This window comes from Pleurodeles waltl, chromosome 8 (assembly GCF_031143425.1).
Source record: "Pleurodeles waltl isolate 20211129_DDA chromosome 8, aPleWal1.hap1.20221129, whole genome shotgun sequence".
Taxonomy (NCBI): Eukaryota; Metazoa; Chordata; class Amphibia; order Caudata; family Salamandridae; genus Pleurodeles; species Pleurodeles waltl.
In genome coordinates, this window is record NC_090447.1 from 702824918 (window position 1) to 702850429 (window position 25512).

Genomic DNA, 25512 nt, shown 5'->3' on the forward strand with positions numbered 1-25512 from the left:
ATCCACTGAGGGTGAGGGCTCCAGTGGTACGGAGGGCAAGGGGAGCACGACACCAGAGACAGGAGGGGACACTACAGACAGCAACTCCTCCTCCGATGGAAGCTCCCTGGCGGTGGCGGACACCTCTATTCTCACCCCAACATCAGGTACAGCCACCACCCCCCCAACCAGCACCTCCCTCCCAGCATCCCCTCAGCGTGTATCCCGTGCCTGCTCACCCAGGAGGGTGGGCATTTCCTTCGCACCATGCACCTCAGGCCATGCCCCAGTCAGCCATGCTGCCCTCAGTGAGGAGGCTATTGACCTCCTTAGATCCCTTAATGTTGGGCTGTCAACCATAGTGAATGCCATCCAGGGTGTGGAAAGGCATTTGCAACAAACAAAAGAATACCTGATGGGCATTCACTGTGGTGTGACGGCCCAACAGAGAGCATTTCTGGCTCTGGCCTCCGCACTGATGGCAGCCTTTGTGCCTGTATCCAGCCTCCCCCCCTCCAACTTCCTCTACCCATTCCCAATCCCCTCAACCCCAGCCTATCCCAAGCACACCTTCAGAGCAGCATTCACCCAAATCAACACACAGAAGTGGCTCAGGCAAACACAAGCACCACACTACTTCTCACAGGCACTCACACAAGCACCATCCCCATGCAGACACACCAACATCCACGGCCTCCTCTGTGTCCCTTTCCTCCTCCTCGTCCACCTCCCTCCCAGTAGCGCCTCCACTCACACCTGCATGCACTACATCCTCATCCACTACCTCCATCACCACCACGCCTATCACTACACACTACTCACGAGCAGTCACCACCGCTACATCCATGCACACATCCCCTGTGTCCTCTCCCACTGTGTCTGTGACCCCTCATCCCAAAGTACACAAACGCAAGCACACACCCACCCAACAGCCATCCACCTCCCAACAGCATCCAGCTAATGCACCTGCACCCAAACAAAGCAGACTGACACCTCCTACAACCACTCCCTCTTCCTCCACTCCCAAACCTTCACCGTCTTCCTGCCCCAATGTCCCTAAGAAGCTCTTCCCAGCAAACATTGACCTCTTCCCTAACCCTGCCCCACTGTCCTTCACCTCAGGCCAGGGTGGCCAGAACTCAGCCCAGCACCTCAGCCACCAAGTTCACGTCCGCTGTGGCGTCTGCAGCTGTCAGAGGCTCAAAGGGGGCACCTGTCAGCCGAGCCAGTGTGCCACCAACCCCTGCCAAAGGCAAGAACATTCCGCCACCTGGCAAGGTGAAGATGGGGACAGCATCCAGCAAGGGGAAGGAGCCACAACCACCCAGCAAGGCCCTCGCAACGACTCCAGCTGCCAGACCCAAAGTGACAAGGAGAGGAAGGGGCACAAAACACCAGCCAAGGCACGTCAGCCGTCCGAGCCTGCAGGTGAAGGCCTGGTGGCTACCAGCACAACCGCCAGCACTGCCACCTGCACCGCCGCTAGCACCGCCGCTAGCACTGCCGCAAGCAACACTACTGTCAGCAGCAGCAGCCCCAGTGGCAGCTGTCCGAGGCTGCAGGAGAAGGGCTGGAGCCTCCTCCCACCACTGACAGCACCTGCAACTGCACTGCGGCCAGCACCGCCACCTGCACTGCTGCAAGCACCATCGCTAGCACCGCCGCAAGTAACGCCGCAAGCACCCCCGCAAGCACCACTACTGTCAGCAGCAGCAGCCCCAGTGGGTGGCCGTTCAAAGCTGCAGGAGAAGGGCTGGAGCCTCCCCCCACCACTGACAGCACCGGCACCTGTACTGCAGACAGCACCGCTGACAGTAGCACCACTGCCAGCAGCCCCAGTGGGCAGCCATCTGAGGTTGCAGGAGAAGGGCTGGAGCCTCCCCCCACCACTGGTAACAGCACCAGCACTACCACCACTGTGCAGCCGTAGCCGGCGGTGGATGGACTGTAGCCCTCCCTCCATGGACTATCATGCATCCTGGCCACTGCTAATCTTGTGGCTCTGACACCCAGGTGAGAGACTGTGACCTGGCACCCCCCATGCGCTGCATCTCTGGGCACCAAACCCCCTCTAGAACCAGCGGAGAAAGGCATCCACTCACCCTATCCTTGGCAGGATGAAGCACACTGGGCACCAAGCCCCCTTCAGAACCAGTGGAGAAAGGTACCCACTCACCCTATCCTTCGCAGGATGAAACGCACTGGGCACCAAGCCCCCTCCAGAACCAGTGGAGAAAGTGTTCCACTCACCCTATCCTTGGCAGGATGAAGCACACTGTGCACAAAGCCCCCTCCAGGACCAATGGAGAAAGGCATCCACTCATCTTATCCTTGGCAGGATGAAGCACAGTGTGCACAAAGCCCCCTCCAGAACCAGTGGAGAAAGGCATCCACTCACCCTATCCTTGGCAGGATGAAGCGCACTGGGCACAAAGCCCCCTCCAGAACCAGTGGAATATGTCATCCACTTGAGCGACTGTGGCTTTGCACTCCCCAGGACCAAGCAGTGGGCAAACCACCCACTTGAGAGACTTGAGAGACTGTGGCTTTGCACTCCCCAGGACCAAGCAGTGGGCAAACCACCCACTTGCGAGGCTTGAGAGACTGTGGCTTTACACTCCCCAGGACCAAGCAGTGGGCAAACCACCCACTTGAGAGACTTGAGAGACTGTGGCTTTGCACTCCCAAGGACCAAACAGTGGGCATGGAGCCCACTCAAGGAGCAGTGGCGTAGTACCATCTTCCAGCTGAGGTGCCCCCCTTCCACTTCCCCCTGAGGTGCCTGTGGGTTTTTGAACTGATGTCCCTGCAGTGTTATCTCCGTTTTGAGACAGGAGTCAAGTGTGGGGTTAGCCTATGTGTAATAGCCCAGTGGGCCACGGACTATTTTTGTGTGGACATTGTTCCTCATTTTGTATATAGTGTATATATTGTACATACTGTTTATTTATTTATGAACGTTTTTCTCTAAATGTCTAATATTACACTCATTTGACTCCATTCCTTTTGTCCTTGCATTATTCCAGAGGGTTACAGGGTGTATATGTAATGTTGTTGCATGTGTTGGTGTGTATGGTGTTAGGGGTGAGGGTGGGGGTGGGGGTGTTGCGTGTTGTGTGTGTGTGTCACTCTCTTTTTCCTCCCCCTCTCCCCTGTGTACTAGGTGCAGTACTCACTGTGGTCATCATCGCCGGTACTCCAGGTAGATGAGTAGATACACCAGCATGGGTAACACCTGTAATTCGGGCTCCGTGGCATCCTGGTTCTTCTTTGAGTGTCGAGAGATGAGTGGTTTACCTTCTGAGATCTGTTTCTGCTGTGCTTTTGATGGCGTTGGTACCGTCCCAGAAAACTAGGCGGATGGGCGGGTTGTAAATAGGGTGGGCGGTGCATTGTCTTCCGCCTGGCTGTTGGCGGTTACCGCTACGGTGTTTGTTGCTACCGCTGTGGCGGTTGGCGTGTTACATTGGCTGTGTGTGTTGGCGGTTTCTGCCGTGGTCCTGATTCCATTTTTGTTACCGCTGGCCTGTTGGCGGTATTACCGCTGCTTTAACACCGACCGCCAGGGTTGTAATGAGGTCCTTAGTCTTAGGCCCTGTAAGGAAATGAGCCTCTCACATGAAACAGACTGTAAACTATTATATTATGAGTATATATCAAGGGGCCCATGTAACATTCTAAATAGGAACAATATTCTGAAGCTCATTTGCTCCCTGGACGTGCACAGAGAGGTGACCTCAAAAGAAATGATCTCAATTGAATATATCAATCCATTCTCATGACAGAGAAACAAATCCACCAAAGTTACCTGGGGCTCGCCCAAGCTAGCCCAAAAGGTACTGAAACAGGCTGAAACATTTAGAAGATGGGGGATTATAATTAACCCAGTGAGAAGTGCGGGATATCCATACATTCTGGGGGCCATGAGTAAGGAAGATGTAACACCAAGCCACCCCAGAAATATCTATTCTATACATAAGAGGGTTCTCAGTAAATCTCCAGACCCCACAATGCAAACTGTTAGAAAATCTCCCAGAATTACTGACATGGGTTCTAAGGAAATAGCAGTCTCGGCTGGCCGGAGGGGGGCCCTGAATACAACCAGATTACTGAGATGACAAAACACCCATCCAGGTACTGCTACACACTGGCGACTCAGATCATGTTCCTGTAATATTAACAGCCTAGCTCACAAGCAGCGAGACAGTTATGGTGGAAACAAACTCTTCCATGATCCCTCTTGCAAACCTGGAGGGATCTACAACTATCGTCTCTGGCCTAGGGGATGATCCCAAGATCGCCAAACTAACAGATCTTTGATTTGATAGCCAACCCCTGTCAGGGGCAGGGGGTGATCATATTATGCTTTTGAAGCGAATTGTCCAGCATAATGGTTTAACCCTTATCTCATGGAACTTGGCTGGGGTAAAGGCTAAGCTTAGCAACCAAGAATGGCTATCCTTCTTAGGTCAATACAATCTTTGTCTTTTTCAGGAACCTGGGAGACTGATACGTTTTTAACAATGGGTTTGTAGCTTACTGTGTGAAAGCAGAACCACCAAAGAAATCAGGGCTGGGAACTGGTGGGTTGTTGGCCCTAGCTAAATTAGATTTTGCATGTGCACACAAGCTATTGGGCATTGATTGTCCTGAGTTAATGTGACTACAACTTAAGTTCCCCACTGGTTTGATCATGGTAATATTCAATGTTTATGTCAGGTCCGTGCCCCAGGCAGTGATTCACCTACTTTAACCCATTTGAATGACTTGAGACATATCAATACAATGATAGAGTACTTGTAGTTGGTGACTTTAATGTTACATTCAAGCCTTCTCTATCCATTAATTTAGTAAACTGAGCAGGAGGATAAATACTGGGGCATTCCTCGTCTTACTGGCACAGCACCAAGCTATTTTCCCAAAGCTGCCATGCAGATTGCATCTAAAGTAGTTGGCTGCAGCTTGAGAGCTTACAATGGATGGATTTGTTTGAATCAGGATAGAGTTACCACATTTAAGAGGGGTAGCCAATCTAGAGTCATCAATTACATTTTATTCGATGTAAACCTTTGACCACAGCTTCAAGAAATGGCGGTCATCTATCGTGGTGACAGCGACCACAATCATTTTATCACCACTCTCGCAGGGGATGACTTCAAGAGACTAATGTTTACTAATTTTATCATGTGTCCTGACCTAATGTAAAAAATAACTTCAGAAAAGTATTGTGGCCTAAAGTAATGGCAAACCCAATATTGCATGTATAGATATATCAATGGTTTGTGCACTATTTGTCGGGATATGAGAACTTTCCAGAACCTGCTATTCCAATTTTAGAGATTCACACACATTTTTTTAGTGCATTGCAGGACATCTTTTACAAAAAGTCATACTGAAAATCCAAAACCCCCTTGAAAGACCCGAAGTGGTTCTCACACAGTTGTGAACTGGCCAAGCAGGAGCTTAAAAAAGCTGTCAGAGGTTGTCAATGTTTAGAAATCATTGAAGCGTGTTCCAGATACAAAATAGTACTCAATCAGACTAAGTGACATTGGGAGGATAAGATCTGGCAAGACATGCTGCAAGCCCTTAAAGTAAAGGACAGTCAGTCATACATTCTGGCATATAGTTACCCATGGGAGCCTTGAGATTACAAACTCTAGGCATTGCCACATCCAACCAGTGAGATGGGAAGCACATTTTCTAGAACTATACCCCCTAGATAGCTCCCACAATAAACCGCCCTATGAGGCTAACGGGAGTCCAGGGGGAAATATATTTAATAAGGTTAGCAAGCAAAAAAACCAAAGCCATCTTTAGTCTTGAGGACATTCTTTGTTTTTGCTATTGACAGATTAAAACGATCTAAAGCACTGGGCCCAATCATATACTGGGAGACTGATACAAACCTGAACCCCAGCTCTGGGCTGCCTATGTGAATCTTCTGTCAAACACAATAGAAGCAGGGGGAGAGATCCCTGTCACCTGGGGGGGGGGGGAGGAATAATACTTGTGTACAAGAAAGGCAAGGCGGGGTTGCCCTGAGAATTATAGGCCCATTAGCCTCATAGATAAACTGCAGAAGATCTTTGCCAGGCAAGTATTGTATAAACTGCAACTCTGGCTTGAGGTTAAGCGGGATACTGTCCCCTCTGCAGGCAGGGTTTCATGCCTAGACTAGTACTATTGATCAAGTCTTTCAATGTTCCCTCTTATATTGGAAATATGTTCTGCTGAGCAAATAGAAAACATATGTGCCATTTGTTGACCTTCGAGCTGTGTTGTACATTGTACCCCTGCGAGAAGCTATGGCAAGTGCTTGAAAAAATTGAGGCACTCAGTGGTCTAGTTAAACTGCTTATCAGACTTCATGATAGAAACTACCCTCAGGTCAGATGGGCGTAAAAGTGTGAACTAACCAAACATATTCAAATATTCTGTGGAGTCAGATGGAGTGCATACTTGCACCTGTACTGTTTACTTTGTACATCAACAGAGTAGTAGAAGAGCTATGAAAGTGTGTAAATGACTCACCTACATTCAATGGGTCAGAAATTCCAATATTGCTTTTGCCTGATGACTCACTGTTAATTTCAAAGCCCCTTATGGGCCTCCAAAACATACTGGACAGATTCTGTAGAGTTTTCAGGGCTAGGGGACTAGAGCTCAATGTGGCAAAGACCAAGTTTATGATTTTTGGAAAGAGCACAACCAAAAAAAGCCCTGTTAGGGTTGGTAATGATATATTAGAAATGGTGCATAATTTTGACTACCTGGGTGTGAGATTAACTGACAAATATCAGTGGGGCCTCCAGATTAATAAAGGTGCTCTCCCACAGATCCAATGCTATCCTACATTTTTTCAAACAGACCCATTCACAAATCTATCTCACCTGCTCTAGAAGCTTACCATACTAATGCCCAGAGTGCTGCTTTGTATGGAGCTGACATTTGGGGTCATTGTGATACCCACAAGCCAGCTGCAGCAGAGAATAATTTTGCTAGGTCATTGGTTGCACTACCTGGCAGTACCTGGCTCACTCTAGTATTATTTGGTTTAGGCTCCAAACGTGTATCTGATTTGGCCCAGCCGATGCCTCTAATATTCTGGGTCCACATTTAGAAGACTTCTGAGCTCTCAGATTACAGAGATTGTCTAGGAGATGTTTTAGAGCTAGAACATGCCCTGAAGGTCCCCAAGTTGAGATCTATTTCTAGGTGGTGCAAGAGGCTAGGTCTATCCAAACTTTGGAATGCCCGTTACCAGATTTGTAGGGCAGACAAATTGACTCTAAAAAGGGTTTACTGGTCTCATGTGTTCAAATAAACCTCTTAGGGTATTCTGGGGCACCTGACTGAGCAGTTTTTGGAAGTTAAACTAACTATGTTTTTTTGAACTTTTTAGATGCTAAATCCCCACCTTTGGTCAAAGGCCTATGTGTAAGATACCGTTTTGGTTGCCTACATTTAAAAACTTTTAGCCAAAACTGGAGTAAAGATCAGGTATTAGTCACCTGTCCAGCTTGTGGCACTGATCCAGAAACAGTGGAACATGCTATGTTTGTCTGTGCTTGGTATCGTGACACCCGACAAAGATGGCTGCACCCAATCTGTTTGACCTTGGGTGTGACCCAATGCTTTGAGTCACAGCACATCCTGAGATCCGATACATCCAGACTGGCGTATTCTCAGTGAGTCACTTTTTTGTTCAACACGTGGCTCAAACATGAGAATGTTTTAAAACAAAGTTCAGCTATGTCAGTCAGATTCTAAATAGAATGGTTCTTTTTATGTTCTAGTACTGTGGGATGTTGCTGCATACCTATGTTCCATGCTCTGGTCTTTATTTTTATTTTTACAACTGCTGCTTTAGTAAGATTATTTTTGCCCTGCTAGAACTTCATCTGGATATACAAAATTTATAATTTAGGTGCTCAATATCCTCATTAGCAAGCAGTTGTTAGGATACCCATTCTCATAGTACAATGTGTAATTTAATTGCTTGTGCTTCAGAATCTTATGTCTGTGTTCTTTTTAAGTTGTACAATATTCTTAACATGACCTAGATATGCACAGTGATCGAGTGCAATGGTGAATCTAGTTGCTAATACTGTTTATGTTTATGGGTAGGTACTGCAGATACTAATTATCTGAGATGTTTTTGTAAACTATGCTTCTGCGGCTATTTTATAATTCTGTGATTTTTTTACTTGCCGCGATTGTTATCTCGGATTATTATTATGTGTTTTACATCTGCTATTGTTCAATTTGACGGCCTAGAGCTGAATAAAGTAATTTGAGGATGAGATACTTTATGAAAGTGTACAGAAGACTTGCATCACACTGTTAGCTGAACACGTCTGTTGAGCATCCCATTGATGGAAACTCTAGTGCAGATAAACTGGAACACTACGTGTTTTGGCGGTTGTGAAAAATTCTAACCAGGCTGAGTCACACTGGGTAAACCTACCCTGCAATACCTTCAGATGTAGGTGCCATAAATTATTGCCAACTGGTGTCTGCAGAGCTCCTCTGCCCTAGAGTTCCGCAATCCCGCTAAGTGCTTACTATCAGTGTGCTCTCTTGATGTCCAGCCTTTTCCGGAATCACAGTTCCTCTAGGCATTGGATCTGTTTATTGCAATACAGTTGTGTTGTCCATTAAGATCTGAGACAGCTCCTTCTTGTTGCATGGGAAGGCAGCATTCAGAGACAGAGCCAACCAGATGACATGAAGTATATAGTTTCTGATTTGTTGGGAACTAGGTCACTCTGAACTCCTTCTCCCAAGATGGCCACCCCAAACCAGAGATGATGCAACCATCACTAGTGTGAGCTCTGGAAGGGATAGAGAGAATGGTCTGCCATAAGTCAGGTCAGTATCCAGCAGCCATTACCAAAGCTCCTGGACTGCTTTCTTTGAGATGCAGATGGTGTCTGAATAGCAACCACAGTACTGCACCCTCTGCAAGGCTGAGGTTTCCTGGAAGGCCTGCATGTGCCAGCAGGCATATAGCACTAGAAGGCTCCATAAGGCCAATGGGCCCAGAAGCCCCTGAACCATCTACACCAGAGCCCAAGATTGAGTCTATGCCACGATGAGAATGTCCTAAATATCATTGAAAAGCCTTAAAAGCCACCATGTCCACGATGGCCCATATAAAGGTAATGATCTTTGTAAGTTGGAGGAGGAATTTAGGCTCATTGATGAAGAATACAAAGAAGAGAGAAGGGTGAGAGTCATCTGCAGGTGGTCTGCGACTGAATGCAGCAAGCCTGCTTTCAGCGACCAGTTGTCAAAGTATAGGAACAACTATTTCACCAATCTGCAAAGATGGATTAGATCTAGTCTGCTGGATTCAGGTCAGCAAGGCACAGGGCCAAAATCAACTGTGTTTTGAAGAGATGAAGGTCTATAACTGGGATAAGACCACCATCTTTTTTGGGCACCAAAAATAACTCAAGAAGCACCCAATGCCTTCTTCACCTCCAGGACTTTTTGCATGGCTCCTTTGGTTAGTAATAACTAGACAACCAGCAAAACATGATTTGCTGATTTCTCTGCAGAAAAGGTGTACTATGAGGAGTAGTAGATATTAAGGAAAAGGTGTGAACTTCTTGGTCCAACCACTGATCACAAGAAATGGCACGCCAGCCTGCAACCTAGAAGAAAAACATTTATTCTGCCCCTACCCTTCACACATTGCCAGAGGAGAGGAAATCAAAGTGACTTGACCACATCTGTATCAGACACAGAGGAAGAAGAAGATCATTGTTGTCTTTGATTGTTTTCACAGAGTCTGCCACCACTTCATCCACTTGCACTGCAAAATGGCTGTGCTGGCGGTTTCAAGGGAAATGAGGGCTGTCTTTGGCCATAGGCACAACCCTAAAAATATCTTCTGAACTTTAATGACTGTAGGTAAAACTGATGAGTGTAAGAAAATAAACGTAAAGAGTGGAATACATCTTTGAAGCGTTCTTGATTCAGCCTTTTCCCTGAAAAGACTTCTAACGTCAAAGAGTATATCCTTAAGGCATGCCTGCATGTCACAGGAAAATCCCATTGTGCACATCCAGGCATGACATCTAAACACGACACTAGTGCATATGGACAAACCAGCATTGTACATTGTGTCCAGACCGGCTGTCAAAACATATTTTGCTGTGTCATGCTCATTTTGTCTTGTCGGCACAAGGGTGATCTTGAATTTGTCAGGGTCAGAGGTATGATCTCACTGCTCATGTGCCACAGGGCATGAGTGTATCAAACCAGAACACAGACAGAATTCAAGCTCCTCAGGGCCAATCCATAAAAAAAAGACTCTCTTCTCAAAATCATGAATTCATTTTGATTCCATGTTGATTCCTTCTGTGGTGGTGCAGTAGGGAATGCATTGGGATTGACCTTGCTTATGTGAGCTTGGACAACCAAACTCTCTGGGGAAGGATGCTGAGTCAAAGTGAGCTGGTTTCCAGGGGCAGGTCTATGGCACCTAGCTACCACTGAACTAACAGGAAGGCTCAAATGTGGCTTATTCAATGTTGATATAAAGGGCAGTAAGGATTTGATGTACCAAGCCCAGGCTGCAGTATCTACGTCAATAGGTTTCCTTTAGTCTCAGTAGTTGGTAGTTAAGGTGCAACTCTTCTGCTATGCTGTAGTCTACTGTTGTAAAAGAGGCACCCTCCTCAGTGGGGGCTCTGGTATGAAGAATCCAGTTCTGTCTTAGGAGAGGTGTCCATGCCACTAACTTTCTGTAGATCTAGATATAAGCCAGAATCAGTGAAGCGAGGAGGGAGCGGAATATCCATTTCCTCATTGTCATCCTCTGCATGAAATCATTTTGGAGTCCTTAAATGCTTCAGAATCTCGTCCAGACAAGGCTTCAAACCTTTGATAATATCGATGTGGAGGAAAAGGGTGTGGTGTGGTGTGTCAATAGTAGTGGGGCTGTGTCTGGTAATTTCATAGTGGGACATAGGCCTAGCATGGGCTGATGTTGTTTCCAGATTGGAAACATGCACAATCAGATTTCATCTGGGTGATTCTAGAGTCAGATTTGGCAGCTAGGCTGTTGAAAATGACAACACCTTAATTGAAGAGTGAAGGCATAGCCTTGTACCAGCAAGGAACTGAACGGCCAATGAATGGTGTCAATCAGCACTGGGGCAGAATGCTCAGATGTAAGTCTGACTGCGTGCCCTTTAGTTTACCTGGGAGAGCCAACATCCTCCTCAAAAAGCTGCAGTTGGTCCTCTCTAAAAGCCTTTATTTTTTCAAGGATCAGCGACAGGCCAGAAAACTCAGGGTGCACCAGGACCAGACTAAGAGTAGGGTTGGAGTCGAATGACAATAGCAGAGTTAGGTCTTTGAGGTGCTGACTGTGGGCCTGCTCCCCTAGTAGGAGCAGCAGGATGGGGATGCGTCTTTTTTGGATTTCTTGCACTTGTGGTGCAACTTGTCCCACAATATTGTTTCTAACTTACCAAAGGACAATGACTTATGCTGCGATTAGGACCTGGAGAGGGAGCAGACCTTCAACATAGAGCAGGATTGCTGTTTGGAGTTTGACCTACCACACTTTTTGTGTCCACCAACATATTGCTTTGTACCCCATTAGCTGATTGCTTTTGGGTGCATCAGTGAACATTTATCATATTACTTTAAGCTGTGCCCCAATCCAACAAATCATGGACAGGTATTGTGAATCTTTGAGCTACATTCACTTCCTGTAATTGCAGCACAAATTGAAACCTGTGGCTTTTGTAGGTGACATTTCCCTAACACACTGTCTTTAAAAATGCAGTTTTGGTTGTGGTGAAAACAGCTCTAGATCTTATCGCACATGACTGGTTCCGAAATATGGCTCCACTCCATCACTTTTGGAGGTGGTATGACAGCATCATAGAATTAGATGGTGTAATGTGAAACAAACGTCAGGATCCAGTTTCGTGCCAAGTGGTATATTAACAAGGTGAGAAATGTGTTGATAGAATTATCAACCAGAACTACAAATGACTGTAATGGTGAGAAATGTAGAACTCTATTAGAGTTAGGGGGCCTTACTTGTAACAGAATGCTTGGAAAAAATGAGCACTGAGTTGTTTGAGGGATGATAAGAGATATCCTTTAATGCTCAGGTGGTCAGTTTGAGCAAAAACAGGCATGTGACCACTGGGTGTAAAAAAAAGGTCTTCCATCTCACTTTTTATGCATATCTTTCAGTGCAGTTGTCAAATGGAAGACCTCAGGAGTTAGTATATCTTGCCCCCCTTCACTTTATTTGCTGCCTTCTATTGCTGTTTTCCATAGACAGTACAGGTAAAGACCTCATCAGACTTGCACTATTGAACCATAGCTCAAAATAGTAACTGATTATCTCAGGGAGACTGTACAGACTAGTGAAGGTTTCCATGCTTTGAGAAGACTAGCTGAACCCTCAAATACAAATCTCAGTGACTTGTGAAAAATGTATGATACCTTGCTTGTGCTGAATCATTTATTTTGAATAACAAATGGGGACATGTAGGTATTTAGCACTTGTGTGCTTGAGATATCTGTTGAAAACTGGCTCAGAGGAAGATCCAGTGCAACGTCTCCTTGTGTCACCCACACTCCAGGCCTGGGTACTGGGAGAGCAGAGAGGCACAAGGAGGGGTAGGAAACAACTGGCAAGGGCATGTGCAAGACAGTGTGTGCACGTAAAGCACAAAAACCTCCAAACCCTAACATCTTTGAAGCAGCCTGAGGAGGGCTGAAGAGACCTGAGGTAGAAGGAGGGTGACCTAGCATGCGTAGTAGCCACAGGGGCAGGAGCAGCCGGCAGTAGGCCGGTGTGGCTTGCTCCTGCACGCAGGTCCCCCTACCACATCCCCCTTGTTCTTTGTCCTATTTTTGACTACTTGTCTACTTGCTGAAGAAGGGAGTACCCCTAGGAACGCCAGGACTCCTAGACAGAGCATGCTCATGCTCCCATAGGTGGTGTGAGAGGTGTGGCAGCACTCCAGGGGAAGCGTGGGGATGAGAGGCACACTAAGTAAATAGCCGCACAAAGAGAAAAAAAAAAAAAAGAATTGGAATATAAAGGCAGAGGATGTCATGAGACTGGTGTATTAGAGCAGTAAGGCAGCAGATGTGCTTGTGCCCTCCTGAGGAGCTCTAAAGGAAAAGCCAGCACTACAGCCTAACCATCATCTAACATGGCTGATATAGCAAGAAAAGGGTGAATTATAAAGGTATCACAGGAGCAAAAACTGAATCTGCTGGAAAATTATTGAGAAACCAACAGCAAAAGTGGGCAAATATTAAATCAGGTCACGAAAGAGGGCCAATCCCCTCCATAAAGAAAAAGAAAAAAACTTCAAGCTTCAGTGACAATGAAAAATGTGAAATTAAAATCTGCAGTTAGCTTCCAGCCATTAATACCTCCAGTATACTGAATGTTTAAAAAGGCGACTAAGATTTTTAAAGGACCCAGTTGGGGCCATGCTTGAAATATCTGAGAAAACAGTGGGCCTTCCAAAACCAATATCACCTACAACAAATACCAACTATTCTTAAAAGATCAAAATGTTAATAGCGTAATGGGAACAGAGACAGAGTGTGCAGGAGCCCAGTCAGCAGCAATTATAGACTTCACAGAACATCCACATTGGGGCCCAATATCTGACCTAGAATTGCTATCGCTGAAATTGTTATAACCACATGACACTCCAACATTCAGCTTTCTATCACCACACAGTTTATCAATGGCACTACCAGGGCCAACCCCCCAACAACCAATAGAAGTTAATGTAAAAATTATTAACAAACAAAAATCTTCTGACCAGGACCCAGAGGCAAGGCAAAAGGAAAATTCAATGGGCAAAAGATCCAATGTCTAAGGTTCACATAGCCCTACTCCTCTAAGGATGAATCAGTCTCTAACTGATGAATATGATGAATATAAACCAGAGGTAAAAAAAAGCACAAGACTGTCCAGCCCACTAAGAAAAATAATACTCAAATTGTACAAACGAAAGCGGACACTGAGACTCAAGCAGAACACAAATTAGGAAGTAACAATAGAAAACAAAGTAAACTCTTCAATTGACCAAGACCAAGACCATTGAAATTCATTTTTAAAAGAGGCTGGGGAGATATGGGACATCCTGTTTAAAACATTGTGATTGACATTAGAAATACTAGGCTATCTAAAAAACAAAACTAATGCCGAAGTAGACTTGCTTAACCCCTTCGCTGCCAGGCCTTTTCCCCCTCCTGTGCCAGGCCTTTTTTTGGCTATTTGGGGCAGTTTGCGCTTAGGCCCTCATAACTTTTTGTCCACATAAGCTAGCCAAGCCAAATTTGTGTCCTTTTTTCCAACATCCTAGGGATTCTAGAGGTACCCAGACTTTGTGGGTTCCCCTGAAGGAGGCCAAGAAATTAGCCAAAATACAGTGAACATTTCGTTTTTTTTCAAAAAATGGGAAAATGTGGCTGCAGAAGAAAGCTTGTGGTTTTTTCCCTGACAATGGAATCAACAAAGGGTTTGCAGTGCTAAAATCACCAGCTTCTCAGCTTTCAGGAACAGGCAAACTTGAATCAGAAAACCCAATTTGTCAACACAAATTTGGCATTTTACTGGGACATACCCCATTTTGACAATTTTTTGTGCTTTCAGCCTCCTTCCAGCCAGTGACAGAAATGGGCATGAAACCAATGCTGGATCCCAGAAACCTAAACATTTCTGAAAAGTAGACAAAATTCTAAATTCAGCAAGGGGTCATTTGTGTAGATCCTACAAGGGTTTCCTACAGAAAATAACAACTGAAAAAGAAAAAATATTGAAATTGAGGTGAAAAAAACAGCAATTTTCCTCTACGTTTTACTCTGTAACTTTTTCCTGCAATGTCAGATTTTCTAAAGCAATATACTGTTACGTCTGCTGGAATCCCCTGGTTGCGGGGATATATAGGGCTTGTAGGTTCATCAAGAACCCAAGGTACCCAGAGCCAATAAATGAGCTGCACCCTGCAGTGCGTTTTCATTCTATACCTGGTATACAGCAATAAATTTGCTGAAATATAAAGAGTCAAAAATAGCTATCAAGAAAACCTTTGTATTTCCAAAATGGGCACAAGAAAAGGTGTTGAGGAGCAGTGGTTATTTGCAGATCTCTGAATCCTGGGGTGACCATACTAGCATGTGAATTACAGGGCATTTCTCAAATAGATGTCTTTTTTACACACTCTCTTTTATTTGGAAGGAAAAAATGTAGAGAAAGACAAGAGGCAATAACACTTGTTTTGCTAATCTATGTTCCCTCAAGTCTCCCGATAAAAATGATACCTCACTTGTGTGGGTAGGCCTAGCGCCCGCGACAGGAAATGCCCCAAACCGCAACGTGGACACATCACATTTTTTTAAAGAAAAAAGAGGTGTTTTTTGCAAAGTGCCTACCTGTAGATTTTGGCCTCTAGCTCAGCCGGCATCTAGGGAAACCTACCAAACCTATGCATTTCTGAAAACTAGAGACCTAGGGGAATCCAAGATGGGCTGACTTGTGGGGCTCTGACCAGGTTTTGTTACCCAGAATCCTTTGCAAATCTCAAAATGTGGCTAAAAAAACAAATTTTCCTCACATTTTGGTGACAGAAAGTTCTGGAATCAGAGAGGAGCCACAAATTTCCTTCCACCTAGCATTCCCCCAAGTCTCCTGATAAAAATGATACCTCACTTGTGTGGGTAGGCCTAGCGCCCGCAACAGGAAATGCCCCAAAACGCAACGTGGACACATCACATTTTTTCATAGAAAACAGTGCCTACCTGTGGATTTTGGCCTGTAGCTCAGCCAGCACCTGGGGAAACCTAGCAAACCAGCACATTTTTGAAAACTAGAAACCCAGGGAAAAACAAGATGGGGTGACTTGCGGGGCTCTGACCAGGTTCTGTTACCCAGAATCCTTTGCAAACATCAAAATTTGGCCCAAAAAACACTTTTTCCTCTCATTTCGGTTACAGAAAGTTCTGGAATCTGAGAGGAGCCACATATTTCCTTCCACCCAGCGTTCCCCTAAGTCTCTCGATAAAAATGGTACCTCACTTCTGTGGGTAGGCCTAGCGCCCACGAAAGGAAATGGCCCAAAACACAACGTGGACACAACACATTTTTTCACAGAAAACAGGGGTGTTTTTTGCAAAGTGCCTACCTGTGGATTTTGGCCTCTAGCTCAGCCGGCACCACGGGGGGGCAGAAATGGCCTAAAATAAATTTGCCCCCCCAACCCCACCCCCCCCGGGAGTGACCCTTGCCTACGGGGTCGCTCCCCCTGCGTGACATTGGCACCAAAAAACAAATCCCCGGTGCCTAGTGGTTTCTGCCCCCTTGGGGGCAGATTGACCTAAAATCGGCAAATCTGCCCCCCAAAAATGGTCTAAATACAATTTGCCCCCCAGGGGAGCGACCCTAGCCTAATGGGTCGCTCCCCATCTCTAAAAACAACAAACAAACAACAAAAACAAGACTTGCCCTGCCGCCTAGAGGTTTCTGCCCCGCCTGGGGGCAGATCGGCCTAATAATAGGCTGATCTGCCCAAGGGAAGGCAGAAATGGCCTAAAATAAATTTGTCCCCCCAACTCCCACCCCCCCCAGGAGCGACCCTTGCCTACGGGGTCGCTCCCCCTGCATGACATTGGCACCAAAAAAAAAATCCTCGGTGCCTAGTGGTTTCTGCCCCCTTGAGGGCAGATTGACCTAAAATCGGCCAATCTGCCCCCAAGGGGTGCAGAAATGGTCTAAATACAATTTGCCCCCAGGGGAGCGACCCTTGCCTAATGGGTCGCTCCCCATATCTAAAAAAACAAACAATCAAACAAAAAAACACAAAACAAAAAATTTGCCCTGGCGCCTAGAGGTTTCTGTCCCCCCTGGTGGCAGATCGGCCTAATAATAGGCCGAGCCTAAAATAAATTTGCCTCCCCAACCCCCACCCCCCGGGAGCGACCCTTGCCTACGGGTCGCTCCCCCTGCGTGACATTGGCGCCCAAAAAAAAATCCCCGTACCTAGTGGCTTCTTCCCCATTGGGGGCATATTGGCGTAGCAAAAAACGCCCGATCTGCCCCCAAAGGGGGCAGAAATGGACTAAATACAATTTTCCCCTTCAGGGGAGCGACCCTTGTCCAAGGGGTCGCTCCCCATCTGTAAAACAAAAAAAAAAAATAATAATCCCCGGTGCCTAGTGGTTTCTGCCCCCCTTGGGGGCAGATCAGCCTTATCAAAATAGGCTGATCTACCCCCCAGGGGGGTAGAAATGGCCTAAAATAATTCCCCCCCTAGGGGAGCGACCATTGCCTAAGGGGTCGCTCCCCTTGCGTGAAATTCCCGAAAACAAAAAAAACTCCCTGGTGTCTAGTGGTGTCTGCCCCCCTTGGGGGCAGATTGGCGTCATCAAAATAGGCCAATCTGCCCTAAGGGGGGCAGAAATGGCCTAAATATAATTTGCCCCCTAAGGGAGCGACCCTTGCCTAAGGGGTCGCTCCCCACCTAAAAAAAACAAAATAAACAAATAGAAAAAAAAAAATGATCCCTGGTGCCCTAGAGGTTTCTGCCCCCCCTGGGGGCAGAAAAGGCCTTCTCACAAAAAAATGCCCCCCCTGGTAGTGACCGTTGCCCAAGGGGTCGCTCCCTTATGTCCATAACCAACAAAAAAAATAAATCCCTGGTGTCTAGTTGGGTTTCCGGCTTTTGAAACCCTGGGAGAGACTTCAAAGGGAAGGAAATACATTTCCTTCCCTTTGTAGCCTCTCCGGGCCTCCCCCAAGGGAGTGAAAGAGAAATGCTGAGCATTTCTCTTTCAATTGCGCTGGAAGCAGAGCTTCCAGCGCAATGTGGGAGACCCTGGGACTAATCAGCGCGCGCTCGCGCGCTGACGTCACAGGAGGGGTGGTGGGGGGTCAGGAGAGGAAGGGGAAGGGTTTCCCCTTCCATCCCCGCCTTAGGGGGTGGGTGGTGTGCACAGGGGGGCACGCTAGCGCTCCCCCCAGTTCCTGTGCCTTGGACGAGGTGACCTCGTCCAAGGCACACTGGAACTGTAGCCTTGGACGAGGTCACCTCGTCCAAGGCACAAAACAGGTTAATATATTAACAAATTCAGTGGCAGGTATTGACCATAAATTAGCCGATCTAAATAATTTGATAATTAGAGCACAAAAGAATGTGTTGGACTATTATATTGATTGCACCTGTGCGCTGCTGATCAATAAATTAGCAACATTCCCGGATATTATGACTACCTTAAAAGGATATCTAAGAGTAAATTTAGATAACTTGAGAAGTACAAAGAACATCATTCCGCCAACCCAAGTAACTCATGAAACCAGTAATCTGTATAGCTCTGGGGCTGTGGCCTTGAATTCAGATAGGGACATCCAATCAACAGAGTTTGAAGGGGAAGGAAGCAGAGTTAGCTGGCCAGGGGGTAAGGGGTAGCCCACATGAGAATGCACAGGAATTAGAGACCCAAACTTCACCAAAAAGGATGACTAAATGGCACAAGAAGAAGCAACGTAAGGCAAGGAATAAAATAAAAAATATGGATATGGGTTTACGTAATAATACTAACACTATCACCAGGAGCACTGAAGAGCTTTTGCAGGCACCAAAAAAGATAGCAAGGGTTCCAATAAGAGTAAGTTATATCCCCTTTTTAAACACAAAGTAGGGAAAAAAACAAAATTGGCCTTTTAATAGAGGAGTATGAAAATATAAGTGAAGAAAGATGATCCCACCTTGTGGGCCTGACTCCATCTGAGGTCCAAATTATCCCTAACAAACATAATATAGATGACAGGAGGTTCTCCCATGACTCCATGGTTAGTAGGACGAGAATACCAAGAATCTGTTGAGCCGCCCAGAGTATCAGATTCTGTAACTAGACCAGTGGATACATTCCAGTACCAAAAACCAAACAGTAGAGATGTTTTTAAATCTAATTTAGTTAGTACAATCAATTCATTAGATAATTGAAACAAATGCAGTCAAACAATTTTTACCCCAGAATACATATTAAGGGGAAGACATAATATACTTAATCGCTGGAATATTCCATAGCTTTTGCAAGCAATCCCATCTCTAGGGAGGGTTACTTCAGAGTAAATAGATTATAACAAATTTCTACCTTCTACAGATAACAAAGTACAAGAGTCCACCTTGGTGTCCTGGGCCTCTACTGGTTTAGCTAAGAAGGATCTCTAGGAAAAAAGAGTGCTTCTGCAAATTGAGGATTCAAATTAGCACTCTGTGTCTAGATTATATTCAGCTCCGTTTGCGCCTCAGGAAGAACGCTCACCGTTAGGTAGATCAAAGGAGAAAAATCAAGTATATCCAATACTAAAAAATATGTTATGTAAAATTTCAACCCAGGTAGCACATTCTCAGGACAGGTCACATTGTACAACACAAAACATATGCTGGCTAACAGCAGCCTTGTATGGGGTGGATGCCCTTGACAAGCACAGACACACCCCTTACAAGCAATTGACGCCAACAGTCAAAACGAAAATCTGAAAATGTGTTCTTGGAACATAAATGGTATGCATACTAAAATGTTAAACAACTATTTGGAAATTTTGATTAAAGACTTTACCTTCATTCCCCTGCAAGACACACGGGCAACACAACCATTTGTGCTAGACGGATTTGTGAGATATTTTAGACCAGTGGTTAAGGTTAAGAATTATGGGCGACCACATGGGGGATTGGCAACCTTTATAGCTGCAGGATCAAGAATGGAAACTGAGCAGGTGCCCTTGGAAGACAACAATGATAATATTTTAGTGCTAAAACTGAAGAATTAGAATCAGGGGTCTATCAGCTCCCTCTTGATAGTAAATATTTATATTAATCCATATCCGGTGACAAGGAAAGGAATGTCCACAACATTGATCACCACACTGTTAAGGATAATACAGGATATATCCCATCCAGATATTTTACTATCCAGTGATTTTGATGTGAATTTGCTCTGGCCTTTCCCAAGAGAGGATGACCTAGTACAAGAAGGTAGTCGGTGGGCAATCCCTAATTCATAGGTTGGTCAGGCAGAAAATGGTCCAAAAGATGTGAAAGCAATGGCACTGGTAAAAGACTTGGAAGCATTGGGTCTAAGAGTTGTTAACAGTAAGCAACACAAGGTTTTCCTCAAGCATGGACCTTTCAAGCATTAGGCTTGCAGTCAAGGATAGATTATACAATAGTAACCCTTCCAATATTCCAGCAAATTTCATTTTTTAAGATTAAAAAAACGAAGTGATGATGGACAGCAAATACTGGTGTTAAAAATTAAATGCTACCTACACCAAAGGGTGAACTCCGTGTCGGGTAAGACAGGGACAAGACATTTTTAAAAGTTACACTTGACTGAAAAAACAATAGGCTCTATTGAAGCATTTGCCTCTAGCCTCCTAAAGACTGTTTTCATTTGGCCCTGAGCATCCATTAGTGCAATGTTTACAGAGAAGATAATGGTAACATGCTGTCTGGATAAAACAAGAAGGACACTAAATCACAACTCAAGTTCTAAGCCTTAAATAAGTTTTAAATGTCAATAGAAAGCTGCACCCTAGAAACAAACCAGAACAGAATCCTGAGATTAGAAAGGGAGTATCCAGGCAGTGTGGAATTCCCAGCTAAAATGAAAGACATAAATAAGAAGTGTAGGCGGTTGATCTGGGAAGACAGAATAACAGCTAAAGAAAACGTTTGGGCTAAAGCATTATTCCTCAGTGAACAAAAAAATGATTAATAACCCAAACAGGGTGCCAACAGCACCCATGACCTCAGTAGTAACTGAAACATCCTGGGCTGCTGACTTATCATAACATTGTAATCAACCACTTGTAATAGTACTACCTACAGTGCAAAAAATGGATAGCAAACACTCTTGGGATAAAACAAATTTAAGTGACCAAATGAACTAACGTTTCTGAGGAGCAAATTTGTAAATCTATCATGTTAAGTAGAAAAGACGAGGCTCCAAGTCTGAATGGAATTCCACAGGCAATGTACATAGTGAATCCAAATTTCTGGGCTGAATGTTTATCTAAACTATTCAGTAGCGCACGTCTATTACAACCCATTCCAGAATCATGGAAAGGTTCCATAATAACACCTAAACTTAAAGGAGGAGATTGGCATCAACCAGAAAATTATCGCCGAATTAGGTTATAAGGAGGAGATTGGCATCAACCAGAAAATGATCGCCTAATTAGGTTATAAGTCACTGAGGAAAAACAATGTTTGCGTTTTTTTCTCCAAGGTGATCACTCAGACTGGGCAGATGAAAAACACATTATCAATCCAAATCAGACAGAATTCATCTGAGGATTACGTATAATGTTAAACACATTGGTGCTGTCAAAACTAATTGATAAACATAAATTACATAGACCACCAACCTACATGTTTTGATTTTAAGTCAGCTGACTATGTGCAACGCCATATCCTCTGACAAAAATTGGTACGCTTGGGTATTCCCCCCGGCCTTTTAAAAGCAATCTTAATGTTGAATTCGGATACCCAGATAAGGGTGAAAATAGAGGATGGCACCTTTCTCTCCAGGAAAATGGATACATCACAGGGTTTGAAGCAAGGTTGCACTCTATCACCCTACTTGTTTAACTTATTCTTGGCCGATTTGACAGAAGCATTGGAAGAAGTAAATGTGCATCCCCCAAAGCCGGGTAAAAAACATATATTAAATCTTCTTCATGCAGATGATGTAGATCTCTTAAGCAAAGCCCAAGGTAGTTTACAATCCCTAATCAATAAAATGGCTCATTATTGTATGCTAATGGCATGATCTACAAAGCCAACAACTGGAACAGGTTAAAAGTTGTAGATACCTGGGAGCCCTGTTTGATGAAAGGGTCTCTGACATCAACATAAGGAAGATATTCTAAGAAAAGGAAATGTGCTACTATTTGCATTTTGATCATTACAAAGGTCAGTAATAGGTTTAAGTCACATGTCTCCACAAAAAGTGGCATCTGCTAAGTTACTACCAAGCATCACCAAGCATCACCTATGGAAGTGAGGCGCTGTTGGGCAGGGATGCTCTAAGTTTGAATAAAATCTTTTCTAAAATATATAGATCACTTTTTCGCTTTTGCGGACTGCAAGGAAAGGGGCATATATTAAAATATGGAAAAGAATTAAGTATTATGACTCAAATCAGCTATGTCAAGTTTTTTGGCAAGGCTTACAAAAGAAATCAAGTGTACCAGCCTGCCAGTACCAGAATCAGCAATTAATTATCTGATGGTTAGTCAATTATGAGAATTGTCCATGTCTCAAGAGTCCTTTAAAAAGCTTTTAATAACTGCATGAAGAAAATATCATTGTTAAAAGACAAAGAAACATTTACAAATAGATCCCATGCTTGGGCAATAATAAACTAATACAAACCCCTTTAGCCACTGTCTTGTTTAGAGGAAGGATGGTAAAGTCTTTTAAAAAAAAAAGATCGTTAGTTTTTGGTTTAGAGTTCTGCCTGCTCTCAGAACATAAAAAGTACTCTCTGTAGACTATGTTCATTAAGAGAGGAAGATATCATCTGTCTGACATGTATATGCCCAGCATTACTGACAGAAAGAAAGATATTAAAACCATTTTTCAATCTGTGGTTCATGAGAATGTGTTGGCAAGCAGCAATTGCATGTTTCAAACACCCATCTGAATTGTAGGTATAGAAAGTATTTAAAATGAGTGACGAAAAAATTAAAGTGCAAGAAGGACCCTTGCCTTAAATTACTTGTTTGGATCTAATCTTTCACCATTAATAATGTTATTAATAGTAATAGGTTTAGAATGTTAAACAGTAGTGAATGCCGCACATTGCTACATTTGTCACCAGTGTTGTTGAAGTGTTTTTTTTTTATATCAATCAATCAATCAATCAAAAAAATTTGTATAGCGCGCTACTCACCCGGAGGGTCTCAAGGCGCTGGGGGGAGGGGGGACCGCTACTGCTCAAACAGCCAGGTCTTGAGTTGCTTCCTGAAGGAGAGGTGGTCTTGGGTCAGACGGAGGTGGATGGGGAGGGAGTTCCAAGTCTTGGCTGCCAGGTAGGAGAAGGATCTTCCTCCCATGGTGGCTTTTCTAATGCGTGGCACGGCGGCGAGGGCGTGGCTGGTCGATCGTAGCTGGCGGGTGGGAGTGTAGAAGGTCAGGCGGTTGTTGAGGTACCTGGGGCCCAGGTCGTGGAGGGCCTTGTGTGCGTGGGTGAGGAGGCGAAACGTGATTCTCTTGCTGACGGGGAGCCAGTGCAAGTCTCTCAGGTGTCCGGAGGTGTGGCTGTGTCGGGGGATGTCAAGGATGAGGCGTGCGGAGGCGTTCTGGATGCGTTGGAGTCTTTTCTGTAGTTTGACCGTGGTTCCGGTGTAGAGGGTGTTACCGTAGTCCAGTCGGCTGGTGACGAGTGCCTGGGTGACCGTCTTCCTGGTTTCGGTGGGGATCCATCGGAAGATCTTTCGGAGCATGCGTAGGATGTTGAAGCATGATGATGAGACGGCGTTGACTTGTCTGGTCATCGAGAGGGAGGAGTCCAGGATGAAGCCCAGGTTGCGTGCCTGGTCCGTTGGTTTGGGTGCGCTGCCCAGGGCAGGGGGCCACCAGGAGTCGTCCCAGGCAGAGGGTGATGATCCAAGGATGAGGACTTCCGTCTTGTCTGAGTTCAGTTTCAGGTGGCTGTTCATCATCCACTCGGCTACGTCTTTCATCCCTTCGTGCAGGTTGGTTCTGGCGGTGGCTGGGTCGTTGGTGAGGGAGAGGATCAGCTGGGTGTCGTCGGCGTAGGAGATGATGTTGAGGTTGTGATGGCGTGCGATGGCTGCGAGGGGGCTCATGTAGACGTTGAAGAGAGTGGGGCTGAGTGATGATCCTTGTGGTACGCCGCAGATGACTTCGGTGGCCTCGGATCTGAACGGGGGGAGGCGGACTCTCTGGGTTCTTCCGGTGAGGAACGAGATGATCCACTCTAGTGCCTTCTCTTGAATTCTGATGTTGCTGAGGCGCTGCACTAGGGTGCGGTGGCAGACTGTGTCGAACGCTGCGGAGAGGTCCAGGAGGATGAGGGCCGCTGTTTCCCCATTGTCGAGCAGGGCTCGGATGTCGTCAGTGGTTGCGATGAGGGCGGTCTCGGTGCTGTGGTTGGCTCGGAAGCCGGACTGTGAGTGGTCGAGGGCTCCATTAGTCTCGAGGAAGGCGGCCAGCTGTCTGTTGACGGTCTTCTCGATGACTTTGGCAGGAAACGCACAATTGATTATATGCACAATTGAAGCTCTCTATAAATGTGCTTTAAGGTATTTATTTGTAAGGTATTTTTATTATATGTATTTAGGGAGAAATTCATTCTATGTCCATGTTTTGTTTTATTTTATTGTGTTTATTTCTGTGTGTTTTTTTTTTTTATAATGATTATTGCTAAGATTTTAATTAATATTGCAACTAAAAAAACGTACTTATAATAACACTTAAATGAGGTCTAAACTGAAGCTTCCAATATCAGCGGGTAGACAAATTTGCTAACTCTATATATATGATTTATTGTGATGATTATAATTATTGTTGTTTTGGTTTTGTATTGGTGTTAACTAACTACAGAATAAACATGTTCATACACCCCTGTTGAAAAGTAAAACTTAAGAAATAGTTTCCCACATTGTTCCTTTACTAAACATCAGGTTGGAGGCACTCATTTAGTTTTTTTGTGGAAGCACCAAAATATTCTTGACATCCTATGCGTAGTAGAGTACCTGATGTGCCTAAATGCAGAATTAAAGGCCCAGTTGTTTGCTCCTAAATAGCAAGTGAGCATCAATTAACGTTTTCTAAGATATAATAGTTAAATGGGTTCCTTCAGTTGTTATACAGAATCCACAATACTTCAAACAGAGGCAAAATACCAGTACCATTGCTTACTATCTGATAAAATATCACAAAAAAACATAATATATCACACATAACATAATGACTTGGATTCATAATAAAATTCAAAAATCTGCACTGGTAAATTTAAAAATAAGTTTGGGTGTTAATGTTTGAAATTTCTTAGAGAATTTCAGGGGAACTCCTGGTATGCTGAGAAAGGCACAACTTTCTAGGAGTACTCAGAATCATAATCAGTTACACATTTAATTGTACATAGTGTGCAAGTATGCATATGGAAGGGCTCACCAAAACATTGCCCTTGTTAACTTTTTCTTTCTTCCTCAGGCCAATTTTTACCTGGTGGAAATACACTGTTCCTGACACCTCCACACCTTCTCCAACCATATCCAGAGAGAGATAAAGCTCAGAAGATGATTAGGAATAACCACAAACAGGCCAGAGTTTGTAGAATTCTCATCCCTTGTCAATAAGACTAGATTTACTCCAGTGTAATATTGAACAATATTGAGTCATAATATCAAGATGCAAATAAACGTATCAGTGCAAGTACACAGTTGCTGAATATAAAATGTGAATGTACACTTACATGGCACTTGCACAT